Source organism: Atractosteus spatula, chromosome 5 (genome assembly GCF_055471065.1).
Source record: "Atractosteus spatula isolate fAtrSpa1 chromosome 5, fAtrSpa1.hap1, whole genome shotgun sequence".
NCBI lineage: Eukaryota > Metazoa > Chordata > Actinopteri > Semionotiformes > Lepisosteidae > Atractosteus > Atractosteus spatula.
In genome coordinates this window covers 49,372,154-49,394,658 of record NC_142710.1, presented here as the reverse complement: position 1 = coordinate 49,394,658, position 22,505 = coordinate 49,372,154, and the positions used below count along the sequence as shown (strand labels likewise).

Below are 22,505 nucleotides of genomic sequence, written 5' to 3'. Positions count from 1 at the left end.
CAGTATTATTTGCTTTGTAAAAGAAAACAATAGAAGTGCACTGTGGCAAAATAAGGACTGCGTTTACAAAAACAATACTGGTATTAGTCTCTGTCACTGATTATGTGTATTATACAACAGTGAAAATAGTTTGTTTTTAGGGCTGCTGGTCACAGGACGTGAGTTTACGCATGTGTGTTTCCCTTTAGGCACAGGTGATAAGTGTGGATTGGACACGTTAATTTCAGGATCCGGAAGAATACAAAATAAACACATTGTGGACATCTTTAAAATAACCACAAAGTAAAACCAACACAAAAACAAACAAACAATCTGCCCTCTGTCTGCCCAGCGTGATCTTACATCTGACTGTTAACATCCTGTTTCCTGGGGAAAACGAGCAAGTGGTCAAAAAGCAATTGAAAAGGACACTGAGTATAAAAAGCAGGTAAAATAACCCCCCATGTTTCAGGTTATCAAATTGCATATTATTAACAGTTAATGTGACACCAACTTGGAGAATGTTGTGTAGATGGTGCAGACCTGCAATTAAGACAGTGGTGTAAAAACTGCCAGCACTCATATGTCCCACAGCTAAACAACACTTCATCAAAATAAGACGCTTGGCAGATTCAATAATAAAATGTTGTGAAGTGTTAGCTAAGGAAGCCCATTTGGAATGTTAGTACTTGTGAAATCCTACTAGACTTAATTTTGTAGCATTTGAAATAGCTGCAATATACAACTGTATACACATTTCCCAGTTATTTATATATGATTAAAAATAAAATACAGTGTAGTCCCATGGTGATAATTAACAGATTTGAATGCATAAAAAGAGACAGCCACAAAATTGATTTTAAAAAAGAAAAGAAAAGGCATCTCTGAAACTCAGTATTGTGTCGACTTTAGTCTGGGATGTTCACATGCTTTTAATGGGTCAGCAGTTCCAATTCAATAAAGCTCTTAACTGTCACAGAAAATTCCATCGCTGGTATTCAACCAGCGTAAATGCAAGTTATTTGCCAATCACAGAACATTAATGGCTTTATCAATACAGTATGTTTTTTAAATCCAGCAATTTTATTTGGCAAAGATGATTTTTCTTTATATGTCTGTATTATATGACTACAGGTCTGCATATACTGTATCTGTATTGGTCCTTTCAGGACAGTTGGTCATTAAGAATTTGCATTTGGTGCTTTGCATATTATTCCTTGATTCTGAAACAGAGATATCTATATACCTGGTGTAAGAAACATGTAGGGTCCCTTTCAGTTCAGAGTTCCCAATGACAGAAGCAGGGCTGATGTAACTAAATGGAAGCTGTTCACACAACAGCCTGGGACTTCAATGTCAAAACACTTTGGGGAAAAAAAACAACTTAAAAACACCCCACAGCTCTTGAATTCAATGACCCAGTTCTTTTTTTTTTCTAATTTTGTAACTTGTGGACTCAAAAAGGACTTTGTGGACTAGACTATTTAAGTAATAGACACTTGTAAACCTTTTATTATTAAATTAGAGTCTTGTGACATGTCTGATATGTTGGTGCTTCATTAATTCATGTTTAACTTTCACAGACATCATTCTCAGGCCCTGACATTGCTTGTCTGTCCAGCAGTGACCGTCAATAATTGTGGGTCATCAGAAACCTGTGGGTTTTGTAGTAGAAATCAATTGTTAGTTCATGCAATTCTCTTTAGTTTTATGAGTGCCTGAAGCACTGTTATACAAGATTAAAGTGCCATAGTTTTGCTGAAGCATATTTCACAAAGAATGATAGATTTAAGATAAAGTAATTTATCATATCATTATGTGATGTACCCTAGAGTGGAGAATTACAAGAAGACAATACTAGAGAAGAAATTGAAAGATAAGGTTAATACTGTAAATAGTATGATTAAAAGACGCCTTGGAGGGTTATATCAAGTGTATTGATATCACATTGATCATATTAAAATCATTGTTAGAAAACAATTTGTGAGACTGCGAATTTAGAAAATGTTAGAAAACAATACTGCATCGCCCAGGAACATTGTGGTCCTGAAATTTATTTGGGGGGCGAGAAGTATCTGACGCAGGTCTGAGCTTTCTATTGTGTTGCACGTGTAAACAGGAACTTCTCTGTCTACGTGCTGTTTGCTGACATGGAAGCAGAGATTTACTTCAGCTCCATGCCTTTTCCTTTTCACAGTTCTTGTAACTGCAAATGAAATATTTCAGATAAATATTGCTATTATTATTAAGGAGATGTTTTCTGACATTCTCAAATTCAATACAAGTCAGAAAGGAAACCTCGATTCACAGCTGTTCAAAGCAAACAAATTTAGTTCCTGCTGCAAGGCTCTGAAAACAATTGGATCTGCTTTGAATATTTGAATTGTTTAAACAGATATATGCATGAATTCATTCTCAGTTTTGTTTCCAGCATCTTAATGTTCTGATAAGTGGATTTTTGATTTAATCGATTATCTGTAACAAAGAGGGAACAGAAAAATACAGTGGATTCCAAGGAGCTCTTTATGTTAGTACAGAGGTTATACTGAATTAAAGTATCTCTGTTAGTAAAGCAGTCATAGGATTTGTAGCATTTGTCACCATCCTAGACATCCTGTGACGTAAGAGGGGTAAGATAATAGCCGGCAATGATTCCCATTTCCTCTTATTCTATAAATATGTCGAGCCCTTGGTGTATGGAGGAACTCTATCGGTAGATGCATAGACAGTTATTTCATTGCTAGTTCTTAAGAACATTATTGATGGGTACTATATATTAAAGAGACAGTACATTTCATGGCCAAAACATTCAGACCCGGCGTATACTGCATATTAATGTTTATCAAGCTAAATTTCAGGCACTATGGTACAATGGTTAGCATTGCTGCCTCACAGGGCTGGGGTCCTAGGTTCAGTTCCAGACTCGGGATATCATCTGTGTGGAGACGGTATGTTCTTTGTTTGTGTGGGTTTTTGCCGGGTGCTCCAGTTTCCTCGTACAGACCAAAGACATGCTGGTATTGTTGGTTAATTGCCTTCTGGGAAAATTGGCCCTGCTACCCATCCAGGGTGCATCCTGCTCTGTGCCTGATAGGCTCCTGGTTCCCTGGCAACCCTGAATTGCATGAAGTGGTTAGAAAATGGATGGATGTTGAACTGCTGAATGCAACAGGAATGACCAGGATGTGGAAAGAATTTCACAAGATTCTGAAGCATTTGCAGCCCAGCCCAATTTAATTTGTCTTGCAGGATCAACTCCACCACAGGCTGTTCAAGGGGTAATGGCGTGTGAGATTGAACTGAATATTTTCCCAATTTCTCTGCAATTAGAGATTGGGTGATATTCTGGCCTAATTATATGACTGGAGTCTGTCTACATTCCTTAAGCAAGTATTGTCTGCCACTGAGAGAAAATGACCATATGACTGGGGTTTCCTAATATTTTAGCGAGCGAGTTTAGGGAAAGTATTTTTGTAATGCCGAACCAATAACAACAATTGTTTTATACAGTTATTATTAAAGTAATGAATTGTAAGTATTGACATTGTCATTGAATAATAACTTCATTAAATTATACTTAGTTCCAAAGAAGGGTGAAAATACTTAGCTTTATTAGAAATGTTACAAGATGTGTGAAGTGGTGATTATTTTGTATATGCTGGAGTAGTTTTGCTTTTTCAAATAAACTGTATTTGGACGTAAGGGCCTTATTGTTTCAAGAATCTCAAGAGTTCAATAATCTATAAGAGATAATAGTCTATAAAAAGGTTATTTTTCTTTCAATATCCAAACCCACATTAATGATTGGGTTCTGGTAGGCAACTTCCTTGCCATTTCTATTGAAACAAGTTGTAAAATATTTATAGCAGTAGGCTGCTTTTAACTCAGGCAGAGATAATTGCTCAAGCTGTCTGAGCAGTAGACCAGACTGGATCCTAGTGGAATAAGCTTTGCCAACAATAGGTGTGCAATTATTCATCTGCAGGTTGCTGTTACATCATCTCGACCGCCATTGTTTCATGTGATACTGGAGCTTTTTCTTTCCAAGTGTGTTTCTGCCTTTCTGTATGTATCTGAAGCCTGCAAGATGGATTTAAAGTATTAGAATGGTGTGGCTCAGATGAAGACAGACCTGTGCCAGCATGGCAGAGTTTATTCAGTGTATCATCTATTATTAGTCTGCAGTTGAAACGTAATTGAAAATTTGCCCCAAGTTAATTGCGTAAAAATATCTGCCAAGAAATATTTTGGCTTCTTTTGTGTTTGCCCAGCTTTTGCAGTTTTTACACAGGAGTTTTTACTTGCAGCATTATTGTAAGAACCTTCTCATAAGTTCGATTTGTGAAACTTAAAAATGGGATAAAATTTCCTGTCACACCTACATTACACCAAGTCGACTCATTTCCTTATCTATTAGCATATTGTGTATTGAATTGTTTCTCAGCTAGTGCTTGGTTAAATACATTCTGTTATGACTGGGCTTTTGAAAACTAAGAACCATATTTCATTGTTCCATTTGTTTGCTGGCTCCAGTCGCTTTCCCATTTGCTGTATATCTCTCACGGATGATTAGGCTTAATTTTCCCTTTACTATAGCTGAATGGGAATGCTAACTTTAACGAAATCTCCAAATTGCTTCTTAAATGCTTCTATAGAACTAGAGAATAGTATTATGTCTTGTTGAAATACCATCTGTAAATTATACAGGGCTGAGAACACTTGTTCCCTTAGGTCTGGGAAATGTGAATAATCAATATTTCCGCATAGTTAAAACCTTGTGTGTTCTCTCAGAACCACAGATCAGACTGGATGGAACAGCCTTCCCAGATGCACTGGAAATGGCTTGCAGTGCGTCTGCTCGCTGCAGCTGTTGCAGCATTGCAGGGGACTGAGCCAAAGCTCATTGTATCTCACTTTCTAGTAAAAAAAAATACATTTGGATCACTTTCATTTTATGGATCGCGTGTATTGAGATCCTGTCCTCACCTGGCCTGAAAAAAACAAAACAGTTTCAGAAGAATAGCTGTTCACACATTAAATAGGGTTTCTCTACACTGTTTGTGATGATGTTCTCTGCTTTAAATGTACCTCTTAATTTTCATATGACCAATCTGCGTATTTCATTGTAAATCCTAAAGTAATACACTAGGCTCATTTCATCTGCACCTTTTATTTTGAATACTGCCATCACATCCTCTTATAATCTTCACCACTGAAGGTATTAAGTTCTTTGAGCTGTCAATCTTACAGACCTTTATGACCAAGAATTAATTTGTTTTTCAATAAAAGAGCATCGATATCCATTTGGTTGCATAGTAACCAGAAAGGCACACAACACTCCCAAGACCTGACAAGTGCAGTGTTGCAAGTGCCAATATACACAAGGGTAGAACTGTAACATAGCCCATGATCTCAAATCTCCACTTTTCACATTGTATACTTGTGGCTTATTTAATCACTCTTTCATGGCAAACCCTTCAGCTCAGCACTCACCCTTTGCATCAACATCTGCTCATTAGTACCTGTCCAGCCCTGAGGACTGCAGTGCTGGTGCTACAGGCTCCCTGCGGCTCTTAAAAAAAAAAAAGTCAGCAGTCACCTTCAGCGGACATTGGAAATCCCTGTGTCCTGTGCTGTAAAAGGGAAGCATAAAGCAAAACCTTTTCTAAAAAACCGTTACAACCGTTATTTATAAAAAGATTAAGATCACTTAAGTGGCCTTTCACGTTGTTACAGCCCAGTTTTGTGTTTTGTCATGTTAAGGTTGTATGGAATTCAGGATCTGTTTAAAGCAAGCTGAGCACTGTGCTCTTTACCTTTGCCTTTTTTATAGCTTCATTTATTCTGTGGAATTCCTTCGGTGGATGAATGTAAGATTAATGTGTCTGGATATAACATAGCCCTGCCTTTAAAAAGAATCCGAAATATATCAGCATACAGTGCCTCAAGGGAGAAAGTCTGTTCAGAATATTGCCTCTATTGAAGATCTGCTAACAGGTGACCCTCATGGAATTTAAGACAGTATAGTATGATGCAGTTTTTTCCCCAGAGAGACCTGTGGAAACAGTGGCATTAAGTGTTAAAAGTCTATGGTCTGTGGTTAATCCTGTAACCAAAAGAGCTGCTTTGATCAAAAAATCAGAAATATGGATATTGTGTAGCGTTTAAACACTCAGCCACATTTAAATGTTTTCGGATGCTAAGCATTTTGACAAAAACTATTACTGAATCTTAGTGACATGAAATGGTGTAGCAGGTATTACAGCAGGGTTAATACTTTCTTTAAGGAGGATGTGATGCACTTTTCCTGGCAGGAAAGAGTCCTTCTCCCAGACTCCTCTCCCTTGAAGTTAATTTCCTCCTAAAGGTTTACATGTTTTGAAACTTGTTCCTGCTTCTGGTACTCCAAAAAGTAGCGGTCCTTCTCTTGTTCTCCTGTGTGTCCGGATTATTTGTAAGGACTACGATGAATCAGGAAGGATTTGTTTTGTTTGCTGGGAATGTTTTTTTTTTTCTCACTCGCTTGCAAGACGGCAACAAAAAATTCAAAGGAAGTTCTCTTCATTCATTCATCCATTATGAGAAAAGAGCTTATTCCTGATTAGGTTTTTGACCACTAAGTGCTTAATAATTTCCTTTCTCCTACAATTTCATATTACACTCCCTGGAAATACAGTATGGAGAGGTTCTGTGTTGTGGTGTTTTATAGCTCAGCACACCTGAAGAAGGCTCCACGGCCGAAACGTTGTGTTCTCTTTCTTCTTTTTTTCAGCATGGGATAAACCTATTACTTGTTCCTTTGCAGCCTACACATGCTGACACAGCTACCCACCTAAAAATGAAGTATGTCACTCATACACAATAATTTTATCTATTAAAGAAAAAATTGCACCAGGAACTCCATCGATCTGCAGCTTAGTATGAAGACCTACAGAAAGATGGAAAACAGCTTAGTATTTGAGAAATGGCCCCATATAAAGGTATTGCAGTATGTCATGTTCTAAGAGAATTGTATTGTACACCACAAACAGTGAAATCCTGGAAAATACATTGTAAAGCATAGAATAGCTTGGAAAAGCATGAAAAAAACTGCAGAAAAAGCTGGCAGAGCAGAGTAAATCATAGGAAAAAATATTTTTTGGGGAAAAACAGACACCCTTGGAAATGTGTTTGGTAAACATTCAATAGGGGTTGTACTGTCAAACAAGAAAGTAACATGAAGTTGGCTCTTGTTTAGTTTTCCGTGATGCTTCAGTGGGAACCTTTGTGAAGCTCAACAGAAGGATATTGGATTTTATCCAAAACAAATTCCAGGCTGCTTGTAAATCAGGCATGTGATGAACAGGTTTCTAGCACTTGTGTTGGATGACTGGAGCGTGGTGAGACAATGTCAACAGAAACAATGGACTGAGATCAATAAACCTATCTTGGTGGCAGATTAAAGCAAGTGTATTTGAGAAAACAATTATGCTGAGAACAGTCGCTTGGAAAACAAGTTCAGGGAGAGACATGCAAATCAGAAGGTGGGGCAATTCTGATCTTTTTTGCATATATTTCTTATGTCGATTTGGTTGTAAAAGCACTTGTACAAGACCGCTTGCTAGTCATACTGTTATGAAATATGAATTTAAGTTCATAAAAGAGTGCCTCTCTTTTCTTATTTACTTATATTGACACAATATATATTGACTGGCCAAATTATATCAAATGAAAAAACAAATGTGCTTTCTGTTTAAGAACATAAGAAAGGTTACAAATGAGAAGACGGCCTGTCTGGCCCCTTTAGTAGTTTGTAGCTTGTTGATCCAAAGATCTCATTTAGCCATTTTTTAAAGGAAGCCAAAGTATCGGCTTCAAGCACATGTCTTGTTCTGTACTCCAACAACACTTGGGTCTCTCCTATGCTCATTTTTAAAAGTACTTCCATGTGGTTTTCAGTTGTGTCCACTGGTTCGTGTTTCACTGTTTGTTTTGGAGATGAGCACTGCATTGACTTTAAAGGAGCTCCTAATGAAGGTTGAGGAAAAGGATAGATTCCTATACTTGCAAACCACCGGCTCTTTCAGATATAAAGATGGGCTTTTAACCAATGTTTCCCATCATTCATCATGCTAACATCTCCCAGTGCTTAATTTTCAATGCAGCCTCTTTTTGAATTATTGTAAGTGTCTGACATCCTCTTCTGGCCTAACTAACCAAGTGAATTAAAGCCAAAGGTCTCAAATACCTGTACATGCTCTTTCTCTATAAGAGTCTTTAAAGTATTTCTTTATTAGCCACATACATTCTTGCATTAGGAATTTGTCTTTTCACATAACCCAGCTTGCTCTCCATGAGACACACCAGCACACAGATGGGCAGAGAGAAGCTTGGGGTCTGAGCGCAGGGTCAGCCATTTATATGGCGCCCCTGGAGTAGTTGGGGTTAAGGGCCTTGCTCAGGAGTAGGATTCCTCTGCCGGCTGCGGGATTTGAACCGGTAACCTTCCAGCCACAGGCGCAGATCCTTAGCCACAGTGCCACCGCTCCACCCTGTTGATCTCATTATTGACTCTATTGTCTGTACAGTCTGGTCATAAGCTTACTATACACTTTAAACACAGGACCAGAGAGTGTTGCAGATTTTTCCATCAGTTTTGTTTAATCACATGTGGTAAAAGTTCAGCTTACTGTCTGTTATAATGTACTTAATGAAAAGTGGAACTTAAAGTCTCTGATTTCTTAAAACAGAACTGTTAGCTGCAAGGTGATCTCTCAGTGGAGCTCTGTGGAATCATTTAAGCTGCAGTTTTATTTATACCCTGTGCAAGATTCAGTAGGCTTTAAATTTGCAAATTACAAAAGCCCTAAACCTTGCATTCCTTGCAAAGCTTATTTCAAAGGTACACAAGTAATGCGTTTTTGTAGTTACATTGTCTTTCCCTGTCCACAGGCTGGCAGAAGGCTAAAAATGGTGACATATGTACAATCAGCTCTAATTTTCAATCCCAGCCTTAATTGATAGTTAAAAGGGGAAGCATTTTCCCTTTGTTTTACTTAATTATGTCTGTTTCACAGAGCTTGACAGACAACTGCTTGAGAGTCAGATCCCTTTACTTCTTTTCCTCTGGATCTGTGTTTTTGTGTGACCCCAGCAGGGATGTATTGTACACTCAATGATCCGTCCATCAATTTTCTAACCACTTTATCCAAAACAGGGCTTCAGGGGAGAATAGATCCTTACCTTGGCAAGCAACACGCACAAAGCAGAATACACTCTCATTGGAATGCCGGTCCATCTCAGGGCACACACAGATGCAGACACACACAACCTCAAGCAATTTTTCAGAAGCCAACTTTCCTAGCAGTATGTCTTTGGACTGTAGGAGGAAACCTACAGGAGAAAAACCCATGTTAACACAGGGAAAACATACAAATACCACGCCTGTCCTTTGTTTCTTTTTAGGTTCTGTCAATAATTTGATAAGCAATCTGAAACTATCTCCTCTTCTGCCGTTTTACTTCTTTCTTCTCCTAAGGCTGGTAGGCATTGCTGTAGTGCCATACAGGGAACAGGAAGACCGAGAGGAATTGGGAAGGTGAGTCGGCTTTGAAGAAGACTGCTCAGTTAGCACTGCTTGTTTTATTTTCAGCACTTGGACTTGTTATTGTTTTAAGACATATGGCACAAAAAATGAAAGCTATGGAGAAATATCTGGATAATTAATGGATTATATGAAGTTGTTTTATTGTCGCCATCAAGCATTATCTGAGATACCAACATGTAAAAAGCCAAATCCATTTTATTTATAGTTGCTGTCCACAGATTAAATCTTACACAAAGGGAAAAAATGACTTTGAAAAACAAAGACAATTCTCCCAAGTAAGGTCATTTTGCAGTTCTGCTGTGTAGCCTTTCCTGCAATAGTGTGCTTTCTTACTTGTTAAATGTCCGGTAATATGAATGTGCTATGTAGTTGTCCAAAGGAATTAAAGTATTGTTTTAATATATCTTTTTTTAATATTGAAAATAAGCAATTTAGAATTGAAGTGGCTTTTGAATTTGTCCACATACCTTTTTCTGACCACTGCCCATCTTGCTCAGATTAGAAAGCATTCCATTTTCAGTAATTGGCTTTATCAATATGGAATGGCAGGCATGGGGAGACTACTAGAATAAAAACCACAAGTGAAGGCCTAACATTGCAGCCGCTACCCTATAACATTACAGGGCTGTCAGCAGGCAACAGAAGACATGCTTCTCCAAACAGCTGCTTCCCTGTCACTTCCAAACCCAATATGGTGCTGAAGTTCTTTATCACTGTGCCAGTAAATTTAATGTTTTTATGTGTGCATAGAAGTGTCATAATATTCTGTCGGTGCTTTGATACAGAGATGTGGGATTCTGACAGGATGCCCGTTCTATATAATCTATATTTATGCAAAGAAATAACTGCTTTGCTGCAAGACTCTCTAACTCAATTCCTGAAAAGCCTCGTCATCTTTGGTTTTTGTTCAACCTGAGTGCTCAGTTACATAGTCTACTAAGTTAACTGCATATTATAATGCTTCTAGCCAAGCTCCAAGGTGTTTTATAGATAACTGTACTTTATTCAAAATATTCACTTTGTTAATCCTAAATTATCTTAAGTAAAATCCAATATATTCTTGAGAAAATAATTCAATAATTAACTATTTATGCATATGAATAATAACAAAATCCTCATCATATACAGTATTATCCAAAGCTGACTTTCACATTGTGCAAACTACATTAATATGAGCTCAAGGTGTTTTATTTAAGGCAACAGGAATATGTAACAAAGTCCTATAAATAATTTATTAAGGAAAACGTTTAGCAGCAGCAATGATAATATCAATACAACTGGTTCCAAGAATTTAAAATGCTGCACATTTATATCTTTAATGCAACAGAAGCAATTTTTTATTCATGTTTTCTGTCTACATGAAATGAATGTAAATGTACTGCTCCTGGGATTGAAAGCAAGGGAGATTGTAACCTGAGGTAACAGACTATTTTTATGGGTTATCAAGTGTTTAACACATTGCATTAAAGGAGACATACAGTATTTGTATAATGTTCTGTATAAATGTGAAAGAAAATTGCTGGCATCTCTCCTTTATCATTGTCCTTGCAACATGAAACAAGCAAAACAGCATTCATGTATTCTGAATCCATTTCATGTTTTCTTAGGGATATTTTACACATGCAGAAGATAATTCTCTTTTGTATGTTAACTTTATGGCAGCTAGATGGTGCAGTGGTTAGCAATGCTGCCTTGCAGTGCTGAGGCCCTGGGTTCAATTCCTTGTTTGTATGTTTTCCTCGTATCTGCCTGGGTTTTCCTCATGGGCTCCCGTTTCCTCCTTCTAAACACAGTCGAGACATACTGGCAGGTTAATTGGCTTCTGGGAAAAAACACTGTGAGAGTGTGTTTGTGTGTGTCCTGCAATGGACTGGCATTTCATCCAGGGTGTATCCTGCCTTGTACCAGTTGCTTGCTGGGATAGACACTGGCTGCCCTGCAACCCCATATTGGATAAAGCAGTTACAAAATGGAAGATAAAAGTTAGCATGAACAATTGCATAAGTGTTTTTATCATAAAAAACAGTAACAACAGACAAAAACTGTACAGGAACACATTGTTTTACAACTGATAAAAAAATTAAACTAAGCTGGATGAAAATTGTGATTACCTTTTAATTGTAACAGTGAAATACACTTCCCCCTAGTGGTACTTACTTAGAAGTCACAAAGAGGACTGTAGTTCATCTGAATTCTGTATAAAGTCTATCTTCTGTCATTGTCTTCCGTGCAAAAAAAAATTGCTAGTCTTAATCTCATTTGTCCTCATTTAAAATGTCTGTTTTGAGCATTTTGCATCTAAAAGGTTTTAGGTTCTACCTCTTTATACACAATGATTGTGTTTAAAAAATCAGCTACAGCGTTTTTCAATAACTATTCCAGTACATCAGTTGTGTTATTTTAACAAAAATCACAGGAACCATGAAATCAATTAAACTGCTTTCTTAGAGTTTTCTAAAAGAATCAGTGTAATTTAGCTGCATTTCAGAAATAATTTCATAAACAGAAATGTGTTCTATTTGTAGTTTTTCTATGTAATCTAGTATAGAATGCAAAAGATAGCAGTAACAAAAAGCTGGGCAATTTAGCTCAGATTCTTCATACATTTTTTTACTTCAGGGAAAAAAATTTTTTTTTCACCTCAAAACGCAAAATCAGGATCCTTTCCAATGTGGAGTTTGGAAACATTTGGAATAATGTGACACATTGTCCCAATACATTTGCATTGTCCCAATACATTTGCAGTACATTTTCGTCCTGCCTAGGTGCTTCAAAGAGAACTCGAACTCCAGACATAATCATAAAGGGAACTTTGAGCCTTCAATTTGAAGAGTAAGACCTTGACATTCTGGTTCTTAATGTTCAGAAAACTGTCTTTTTTAGTAGTATGTAATTGTATACTGATGGGGAAAAAAGAAACATAACACCTCTTCCTCCACACTCTGGCTCTCCCGTCTGTGTGGAGCAGGCTGAAGAGTGACTCATCCGTGAAGAGGACCTGACGCCACTACTGACGAGTCCATCACAGCCTCTGTCTGGCCCAAGCTAGTCGGGTGTGATGACTAGGGGGTGTGAGCAGAAGGCCTCTAACAGATCGCCTTGCTCCCACTCCTGACAGCTTCTGTTTTGGGCGGAACAGTGGCTCTTGGGCGGAGTGGTGGCTCTGTGGCTAAGGATCTGTGGCTATGACTGGAAGGTTGCCGGTTCAAGTCCCGTGGCTGGCAGAGGAATCCTACTCTGTTGGGTCCCTGAGTAAGGCCCTTAACCCCAATGGCTCCAGGGGTGCTGTACAATGGCTGACCCTGCGCTCTGACCCCAAGCTTCTCTACCTGTCTGTGTCTCATGGAGAAAAGCTGGGGTATGCGAAAAGACAAATTCCTAATGCAAGAAATTGTATAGGGCTAATAAAGAAACATTATCATTATTTATGGCCAGCAGCATGGAGCCTTACTGTCCTGTCACTGATGCGGGCATTGTGTCTGCCGGCAGTTTCAGCAGCAGCACAGGTGGCAGATCTGAAACGATCTCTCAGATGGACCAGTCTGAGTCCTGCTCTGGTGTGGTCACTCGAGGGCGACTGGATCTTGGAAGGTCATCTGTCCTGCCGGTCTGCTGAAACCTTCTCTGCAGTTGGGACACAGTGGAGAGGCTTACTCCATAGTGTCTGGCAACGCTGGCACATGACATGCCTGCCTGCAGCATGCTAATGGCCCTGTCCCTTGCTTCTGGTGACATTCGAGGCATTATGGAATGCACAGAAAAGTGACTAAGTGTGGCCTTTTCTTGCAGTGACCTAAGCTTTGAATTAAGGCCTTTTTAAAGGTGACCTGATCAGGCATTGTTTCACCTGGACCTCGTTGGGTAAAAGTGCACCTAACGAGCTTTCGTGTGATTGGCAAGTTGCAATGCCTCACTGCACAAGCTGTATTGCTGGTCAGAGGGTTTAAAACAAATTGACAACTTTTTGTGAAAGTACTTAAGCTATAACTATAGTATTCTCATTCCATAAAATGTTGCCTTTCTTTTTTCCATCAGTATAGTATCTTCTGTATAATGTCAGAGATCCTTGTCCCAAGAAAATAAACGTGTGCAGTTGAGATGACAAAGGGATGCAGGAGAGGAGGTGGACATTTCCCCAGAGATGACATCCCCTGCCAACACCCAGAATACGAAAAAAAAAATATCTCACCAACACACAGGTGTGAAAAAGACCTCCTTTCCCTTATAAGGGGAAAATAACCAAGAGACCCCTGAAAGCTGCCAGCTCTTTATACCTGTTCTAAGGAAAGGAGTTCTAGTCACAGAAACTTAAGGTGATTTCAGTTGGGGGCTCTGTGTTATTCACAGGATCTGGGGCCGTTGCATCTACTGTATGACCCAGGGCTGCTATATGTAGATTTCCCCTACATATGTTAAAAAATGTTGAATCTGAGTGATACTTTTATTTCCTCCTTTCTTCTGGTGATAAAATGAGTAATAGTTATTTTGCTAGGCTTTCAAACTCTGGTTGTACTGTGGTTTATCAGAACTGATAAAAAACTATTCTGGATTGGGACTGTCGGGATGATTCTTCATCTTGTGTTCTCTTTGAGAACAGAGTCACACAGTAGAAAGATGTCAGATGTCTAGGTTTCCAAAAATTGAGTTGCTAAACCAACTGAAGATGACTGAAGCCCAGGGTTAGAGGGGATCTGAAATTGTATATACCTGTTCATAAGCTTCATGTTTTATACATACCACATACTTAATTTCAAATTCAAGATATCAACATATTAACAATACTGGGCAATTTGTTCTTCATTTAAAGAGTATTGCTCTCTAATGCAAAGCAATGTGCCTTGTAACTTAGTGAGTTACATGTGGTCTTGTTTTCAGTTTCATGTATATGTCCTAACCACAATATAAACTTTTCATGGTAGAGAAACCACAAGGATCTTGTGGGTTAAATGAAGGTTGACCCATCTGCATCTATCATGAAATGCGAATGATTGGTTGCCTATGCTGCTGAATGTATTCCAGCTGTGCCCCCTGGTGATTACATTCCTTCATTCCTTTTCCAGCTGTGATTAAAAGGGCTCTGTTGGGTGGAAAAATGGATAGTTATCTCATTAAAGGTTTGGATGTGGTGAAGATCATGTTCATGTTTGCTCAGCAGATCAAATAAAATGTGGGTTGCTTATACCTTAAAATTGTACTTCAAGTGTGAATCACCTACTGTAGAATAATAAAAAAAAATGCAGTATTTAAGAAAGCAAAATGCGATTTCTGGCATTTGTCTTCTTGTGTGTCCTTAGCTGTGAAATGAAGCATTCTGTGCAACATGGAAATATTCCACAAAATCAGATTTTCTCTTTACATTTGATTGATTTTGAAATCTTTGGAATTAATGTTAGGAGTATAATTTAGAATACAGACTCGAATGTGAACTTAAGTTTTGTCATTGCTAGTATGGTCCTCATTAGTTTTATGACTTTTTTTTTGCCATTTTGTAATTTCCTCTACATTCTAGGAAAGCAAGTTCTTTCTTGCGTTTCTGCTCAATGCCTGAGAGCTTTTTACAGTAGAAAGGGTAACTCATGAAGTCACAGTGAGATTTTAGAGATTTGCAACAGTGGAAACCATCCGAGTGGCATCTGTCAGTTATTCATTAATATGTAAGCTTGTTGAATTGACGACTGCCCTGCAGAGGGGTGAAGACCATTCATCCCCAATGTTGGGTTATGCTTGAGATTTTTCTTTAGTAACGAATGAATAGACTACTCTTGGTGGAAAAACCTGTGAATGAAGAGTATTTTAGCATATCCAATGTGCCTTCTCAAAAGCAAGGTTCATGGAGATATGTTCTTAAGCTGATTTGTTTTCAACATTTTCCCTGAAATCTGATTAAATGACACCTGAAATGAAATCATGTGATGACAATAAAGGAAAATATATGCTAGGAATTGCCTTTTGAAACCCTTTTGAAGTTTTTCTATATAATGAATATTTGCCCAAAGCACTAGAATTTCAAATGTAATGTTTAGTAAAATGTCTTAATTTTCTCAATTTTATACATCATCCTCCACCTCACTCACATATCAATCTTTTTTTACATTTCATTGACCAGAAATATTTTAACCTACACTATATAATGTGGAATGGTAACAACATGAATTCTGCATTTCATTACCTTAACTTTTATATTTTAGTCTGGTTCAGGATTTAAAGCACATATTGAACTGGTCTGAAGACACTGTTGTTTTTATTCATATAAGTTACCACCTAGTACTTATAGCTAATTTGTTCTTGGAGGTCTTTTCACATAACAGAGTTTACAGTGCTTTCTAGGTTCTACTGATTAAAGTCAAGGTTATTATAGTCATTGGGTATTTGTATTTTTCAAATTTCATTCTCCATATATAAACAATATCAATATAAACACAAGTGCTAATACTGATGTTGGTTATATTAAGTATATTGTATTGAGCCAATGAATATTTTCAGCCCTGCTATATTTAATATTTCATTTTCTATTAGCTTTAATTTCTCCTTTCCTTAGTGACCCAGAACAAGAAGTTATTTGTAGCCTGGATGCGTTCTTGAAGAAGCAGCTTGTTTCTGGTACGAGGAGCATCATGAAGGATTCCCATTATTTAATTTAAGCTCCATGTATGACCTTAGGAGTGCCTTGGGGCAATCTAATGTAGTTATTAGTTTCTGTGTCTCTCAAGTGCGTTTAAACCTTGGACATAAATTGCATTAGTTCTGAAAGGTTGTATAGATTTTGTTAGCCGTAGTTTTTTTTTAGCTCCATTGAGGAAATTATTAAAACACGATTACAGCCCCATGTTACTGGGGGAGCATTTTGAATTTTTATTTAGGCAGCATTTATATTCTAAAGATATTAAGGTAGTGCCGCAAAGTGGAGACGTGATTAGCATTGCTGCATCACAGCTCTGGGGTCTTGAGGTTCAATTCTGGGCCTGGGGTGCTATCTTTGTTCTCCCCTTGCCAGTGTGGTATTCCTCCGGGTGCTCCAGTTTCCTCCTGGAGTCCAAAACCATACTGGTACTGTAGGTCAACTGGCTTCTGGCATGAATGTGTGTGTGTCTGCATCCGGACTTTCGCCTGTTGCTTGCTGGGATAGGCTCCAGTTCCCCTTCGACCCTGAATTGGATGGATTTTAGAAAATATGGATAAGAAAGATGGATGAAAATATGAAAGTATTTAAAATTTTTGTGGAAACATTTTCTTATTTTTTTCCCACTAATTATACTCTGGCAAGTTTAATTAGCTTTCTATTGATGGATATTTATGACCGCAACCTGCTAGTGTCTCTCACAGCTGTTCTGGTTGTTATTATTACTGCCCTGTAATTAAATAAATTGTCTGTATGTCTGTATTGTACTGTAATGAGCAGTACTGTATATCCTAGCTTAGTTAAGATCTAATTTGTTTTTCTCTGAGGAACTAAAATAAGAATTGCTGAATCTTTTATTTTACCATATAAGTCATTTGAGAACAAATTCTCATTTTCTTTGGCCCTTTTATACAGCAAGGCACTAAGTGGAGCAATCTGTGTGATATACTTTGTTCAAGAGCACCCCAGCATCTCATCCTAGATGACCTTCTGGTACAGAGTATTAACTGCTCCAAATTATAACTTTTACCTATGGTACTGTATTTATTGTAGTGTTTAATAATCATTGGGAAAGTATTAAATTATTATTGGTATTATATTTGTAAAGAACTAATGCCAATCTGTAGCTTGGTAAAGAATTTAGATAAGCCTATCAGCCTAGCTAATAATAAGTTATTGTGGTTCATAAGGGTTGTTTGAGATCTGATTGATCTTTGAAAACTACCATCTGTAAATGTTAGTGTTTAATACGGCTTCAGAGTATTCCTTTATCCTAAAAGGCAAATTTCTAATCATAAATAGGAAGTTGCGAACATCATCTACTAAGAAATCATGAATGTTCAATTTTAGATTCATTCACAGCCTTTAAGTTATTTAAGTTAGAAGTTGCACCTAAAGTCATTTTCATTTTTGAAAAGCTCTTCTAGCAGCAGATTTGCACACAAAAATGGACCTGATGACATCACAAAAGTTGACTTTTGTGAAATTGTGCCATGCTATTGTAAATGTACACTGTTTTTGCCATACCACTAACATTAAAGGTGGTGATTAGCTTCTGTGACATTCTTTAAAAGGGTATGCTTATTCTGAGTGATGACATGCTGTGAGATTTAATGCACACTGTTCCTGCACTTCTGTAAACATGACAGGCATTCAATGCATCAAATGACTGTATGATTACACATACTCATGACTGATACATTTACAGTCATTGAATTCCCTAGGAGAGGCAAATGCTCTTGTTTCACGTTTGAAATGATCCCAATTTAGTACACACTGCACACTGGAAGATCTGCTTTCTTTTGTCTAAGAATGTAAATGCATGAAAGCTTTAACATGATGTCATTATTGCCCTTGTATATCATGAGAACATATTTAAGGACCGGAGTGGTCATTTCTAGTCCTGTAAGGATACATGCCTTCCACTTCAGCCCTAGGTTATTTCTGCTAGATACCAGCTTGACATTGTGATCTGAAGTCACCTACTGCGTCTGATGGATGGCAGCTTTCAAGCCTGGAGCTGTACACCTCTGGTGTTTGGCCCAGCCTTGGCTGCAGGCACATGACCTTAAGGACTCGGGTTTTGTTGATCTCAGATAAACTCAGAATTTGACTTTCAAAAAACAGAACTTTCTGTTCTAACGCTTGTCACAAATTTGCCGTCATGCATGAACGAAGGATATTTTTTGACGTTCATTCTAGCTTTAAAACTTTTTATAGCTTCTTAAGCACCAGGTGTGATTTGGAAACTTAAGGGATGTTTATGGGACCTGACAATGACGAAAAGAGCCACTGTTACTGTTCCTCCTTGTCAAAGTAAAACCTTGGCAGACTGGGAGCCCAAGGGGAAGAGAAACAAGCGAATTTCCACAGTTCCTTTCTTAACCTTAACCTTATAAAAAATGGAGGCCTGGAATTAATCTTTTATGATGTGCTGGAGATTACGCAGGTTCTGAATGATTGTTTTCTTTGTAAACTCCCTGAGGTGGAATGCCTCTTCTATTTTAACTCTGCTTCTCACATGCACACTCTGTCAAGCAAACGTGCAATTACAGTGGCTCTGCGGGCACAAGAGTCAATTAGATGCCATTGTAGATGTTCAGAGTTGTGGCCACCCCTTACTCTTTTTCCCTTTCTAAGGAAAGAGTAGATCTTGTGGATCTAAGTTCTGCTTTGCTTAGCTCCTTTACATCAAAAAGTGCTGAGGTTGTGCTTTATTGTACATAAGCCATTACTTTCAACAAGAGCTGAAGAGCTTTCGGTGCAGCTGTCTACATGTATTGATCTAGCTGTCGTACCACAGCTAGGATTAACATTGATTTTTGACTTCAGGATGTCTGTTAAGAAAGTAAGGCCTTTTTCTTATATGGAATATTTTAATTATGTTAACTGTTTAGCCTCTTGCACTCCTTGTAACTGTTATTGTCAGTAATATAATTTTTATAATTTTGTATTTAATATAGTCACCCTGTATTTTAAAAAGTGATTAACACATATATATTTTTGTGGTTACAATTTTAATGGCTGTGCTTTATTTTTGTGAAGACATTTCATTAGCATGTCAGTTTTGTCTTGTAAACACAAAACAGTTGTATCACAGTATTTTTAGTCCATATGACATAAAACGAAATATGGCAATATAGATGAGTCAGGCACATGCCGAATTTTCTCACTTTAATGTGACTATTTAGGAACAGTATATCGACTGACAGTGAGAAAACTACTAATGTTTTTGTTATGAAATTGTCTGGTGAATGCAATCACTTAACAGTTTATGGGGTCTACAGTGCCAATAAAAAGATTGTCAACCCTCAAATTCTTATGGGAATTAAAATTTCTTACCCTTGTTTAATTACAGCCATGTCTTCTTAAGTAACCAAAGGGGTTTATATATAGGGTCAGGGTAGACCTAAGAGGATTTAGGATTGCCAGCAGAATATTGTGTCTTAACTATTTCAATATACAAGCTACTTTTAAACTTGTTTTCTTACTGAAAAACAGAGCATGTACTTTCCATTATTTTTCTTTTGTGTGTGCTTCAACTTCTTTATAACCTTTGGCAGATAACCTGCCAACATATATAGAAAATGATCTAGATGAAGAGGCTATTCAGCTCATTCATGCTCGATAAGTTCCTGTAGTTAATCGATCTCTTCAACCTTATGTTGTAGGAGATATTTTCGTCTATGCATCAGTGAACTGTTGGATTAAAAAAAAACATCTGGTGTTGTTAAGTCTAAATACACCTCACACTCTTTTGGGGACAATGTCAGGGATTCTTTCTTTATTTAATAGAAGATTTAACTTGTGTCCCTTCAGAATGAATGGATTTCATTCTCTCTATTAGAGCTCTCTTTTCAGTTTACACATACATCCTCTCTTCCTGTACTATATTTGACTTCTGTTCTTTGCATGCCTTTCAGAGTTTAGACTAGTTCAGACTTAGTGACAAACAACAGGATATTGTTTCCAGATGATACTGTATGTTGCCTAACATAACTATTGTAAGGCCTTGTTCTTGTTTTTTTTTTTGCTCTCTCTCAATTGTTATTGTTGTTTTGTCCAATACGTTTTTTTGACAACGTGGCTTTCAGCGGAGCAGACGGAACTGTCTTTTCCGAAACCATGACCTTGGGCGGAGTGTTTGCATACTCTCCTCCTACATCTTCCACATCACACTGTTTCCTCCATATGGATTTATCCAAAAAAGGCTGGAAACATTTTTCAAACCAGGAATGTTTTCCTCATGAAATGGACTATAAAATGCACATAGTGACATGCAAGATTTTTGCTTCCTTTTGTTGTATGTTTTTAACAATACAAGGAAGAGATCATTAAGAAAAGAAGAGAGGTTATAAATGAGTGGAGGACATTGGACCTGTTTGTCAGTTACTAGTTAATTGATCCAAGGAGCTCATCTAGCTTTTACTTCAAAGAAGCCAGGGTATTAGCTTCAGTAACATGGCTGGGTAGCTTGTTCCATACACCCACAAGCCTTTGGGTAAAGAGGAGCCTCCTCTTCTCAGATTTAAATGTACTTCCACATAGTTTCCATTAGTGCCTGAGTGGAGCACAAATGGCATTAAAACATGTCTCTTCTCATTTAACACCTTTCTGAAATATTTTTGCTGTTTACCCATACTGGGTGGGCTTATCCTTCAAGCACCTCTGGGATCCTGACAAACAGTCACCTGGAAAATTGTGATCTCAAAATATTTGTTTTATTAGCTTTGCCTTTAAGTTTGTTTCTTAAGAATTGCTTCAGCAGATGTATTTTTGTGAAGTTCTTGCTGGTTGTCATATTAAAAAGCAAAAATACTAAAACTGCATTTCAGACTCTTTTTAACAGGTTTGAGCTTTAACTCATTTTGAAATATATTTCTTTAAGCCAGTCATTTCTTTGTGAATGTGATGACTAATCACTCTATCTTGTGGCACCTTGGTTGCCCAACCAATTCCTATAATTTAGAGTCAGCAGGCTATGCTGTAGACATTGCCTTTAGCCACCTGTGACAGGTATTCGCTGAGTGGTTGGATTGGGTTAACAATCTTTTGGTTGGGTAGCTCCCAACCATATTGTTGTTGCATACTCCCACAACTCTTTGTGTAAAGAACTACCTCCTGTTCTCGTTTGAAATGCATTTCTCTGTAGTTTACACATGTGCCCTCTGGTTCATATGAATGCTCACGAGTTGCATTAATATCACCAAATTATTATTTAGTTCTAAAAAATCTGAAAGAAAACTAAAATCCTTGTAAATCTGACGGCCTGACAGTGCACTTCTCAGAGGATGAGAGTAAGTTGGCCTCATCTCTCCTCTTCTGCTGCAAGAGATGTAGCAGAGCATTAAGCTGATTAAGGGCTAGCGATTCCAAGCCGGGGAGGAGTGAAAGGCACAGAATAACATGTGATTAAAAATAAAAAATAACCCAACAAATTGTCATTAGTAACTGTTTTGCTATACTTTAGTTTTCCAGCAGTAACTGTTGACGTGGTGTCCCATTAGTCATAGAACTTCACCCTAAAGCCACAGACTTTCTGTTAATTAAAAGGGCCCTTATATAGTTTTATAATGGAATAAGAAGGTTGGAGGGAAAAGCAGAAGCCACTCAGGAAACTACAAGCCTCAGAAGGAAAAAAAAACACACAAATTACCCTTCAAGACCTGACAATTATCAGCAGCCTGCTCAAATCTAAATCTTAGGAACAGCAGATTTCTGGTTAAAATAGAGCATCTAAAGATTCCCCGAAGAATGAATGGAGACTGTGTACCACCTTTCTGCCTCATATCATTATTTTCCAGAAAAGAGACGTGGTATGCCTCAAACCTGTTTTGTATTGAGGATGTTTTAATTAAAACATACAGGATTTTTCTGTGGTGTCAGCAGTCGTACAGTCGATGAAACGATTAGGATTTTGTGAGCAGGATCCATTGATTGGAAGAAAAGACACGGGAGCAGTCTCCTTTCAGTCTCTTTGGAGGTAGTTATAAAATCTTTTCGAGAGCAGACCCTGCCTATATGCTGAGAGTTGGCAGGAAGCGGAGAAATTGCTGGGAATTAAATTGAAGGAGCCAGCTAGCTCGAAGCAGCACAGGCGGCAGCCAGAGCTGGGACTTTTGACAGAAGCTTGTGTTAAGTGGGCAGGGAGGACTGGAGCTCGACTGGGGACTACCGGACAGGGCTGAGCCCACAGCAGCGCTTGGCCAGCCTTCAGGCACGCTTAATGGGAGTGAGGGGGCCGTTTTTGGATGCTGCCCAGGAGGCATGCTGAAAGAAGAGTTTGTGTGACCCTGGCTTCATACACCACCCTGGCTTTCC

General features: G+C 38.0%; 1 protein-coding gene across 1 annotated transcript in view; it reads left to right on the top strand.

Annotated features, from left to right (window-relative positions):
* Nucleotides 1–22,505, top strand: part of frmd4ba (FERM domain containing 4Ba) — a 66,525-nt gene that overhangs the window by 1,805 nt on the left and 42,215 nt on the right. The window lies entirely within an intron of this gene.